The following is a 1,423-nucleotide window of genomic DNA, read 5'->3' as shown; positions in this document are numbered from 1 at the left end:
TATATATATATATATATATATATATATATATATAGAGAGAGAGAGAGAGAGAGAGAGAGAGAGAAAATAGAAATTACAATTTGTCATGTGGAATAAACTTTACAGAAATGGATATACTTTTTGTATTTATTTCTTTTGTGTGTGTGTGTGCGTGTGTGTTAGTGCGCTTGTGTATGTGTTAGCGAGCACGCATACTGGCTCATGCGTTTATGCGCGTATGTGGCTGCGTGAATTACGACAAGAAAATAGTAGAAAAATTCGAAATGAAGGCGTCATTTTGTCAAACAACTTAATGGACGTTAGAAGAGATAATATCACGCCAATTTCCGGTTAATCACGAAAATAGAGTTAAGTTTATTCGATATTGAGTAAAGATTAGTAACAGACGATCTCTTCTCGGTCGCTGGATAAATGTTGTATTGAACAACTTTCACTTCGAGAGTAAGATAAGCAACTGCTTTTATTGCGAGACAAAATCACGTGCTCCCTCAGTTGCCCTACTGGTAACGCGACCAGATTTTATACGAAACTGGTGGAACCTGTTGTTTGTTAGGTCTTTTTTTTCTCTCTTAGCTTACAGAAGGAAGAAGGTCGGAGCTCATCTTTTTTTTTTTAAGGCCCTGTGTGAATGATACAGAGGTGAATTTAACAGGGATTTTGTATCAAGCCGGGGGCATGACCTGAATGAATATGGGCAACATTTTAAGGCGGCAAGCAAACAGAAACGTTAGCACGCTGGGCGAAATGCTTAGCGGTATTTCGTCTGTCTTTACGTTCTGAGTTCAAATTCCGTCGAGGTCGACTTTGCCTTTCATCCTTTCGGGGTCGATAAATTAAGTACCAGTTGCGTACTGGGGTCGATGTAATCGACTGACCCCTCCCTCAAAATTTCGGGCCTTGTGCCATGAGTAGAAAAGAATACTGACAACATTCTTAAACATGCTTGTGTTGGGAAGACGTTCGAGCCATACATACATACATACATACATACATACATACATACATACATACATACATACATACATATACCAACTTATTTAGAACAAATATCGTGTATACAGAGAGTCACGCTGTGAGATAATTGCCTGCGTGAACATTGTATTATTTCTTGTTTATCCAAAGATCATATATCGATCAGTTGAGATAACATCGAATCGATCAGTGCTGATCAAAATATGAATCTTGTACCTTCGCTGTTTCAAGTTGGGTCACTCGAAACACAGATCACCCGTCTTTTCATGAAACACGTATTTCTGTATAATTGACCAACATTTCATTAATTTATTGTCTTGAATTCAAATCCTACTTTAGACATTGATCTTTTAGTGTCCCCGCGACGTTATGAGACTAAGTCAGATGTGTGTGCGTAAATGTATACATGTATGTGTGTATGAATATATAGGTATGTATATATTTGCGTATG

General features: G+C 37.7%; 1 protein-coding gene across 1 annotated transcript in view; it reads left to right on the top strand.

The window, feature by feature from the left end:
* The window catches only part of LOC106880489 (synaptic vesicular amine transporter), a 204,301-nt gene that overhangs the window by 124,336 nt on the left and 78,542 nt on the right, over positions 1-1,423 (top strand). The gene's annotated exons all lie outside the window — the stretch shown is intronic.

The sequence above is a fragment of the Octopus bimaculoides genome, chromosome 14 (genome assembly GCF_001194135.2).
Source record: "Octopus bimaculoides isolate UCB-OBI-ISO-001 chromosome 14, ASM119413v2, whole genome shotgun sequence".
Lineage (NCBI taxonomy): Eukaryota > Metazoa > Mollusca > Cephalopoda > Octopoda > Octopodidae > Octopus > Octopus bimaculoides.
This window is presented reverse-complemented; position numbering and strand designations above follow the sequence as displayed.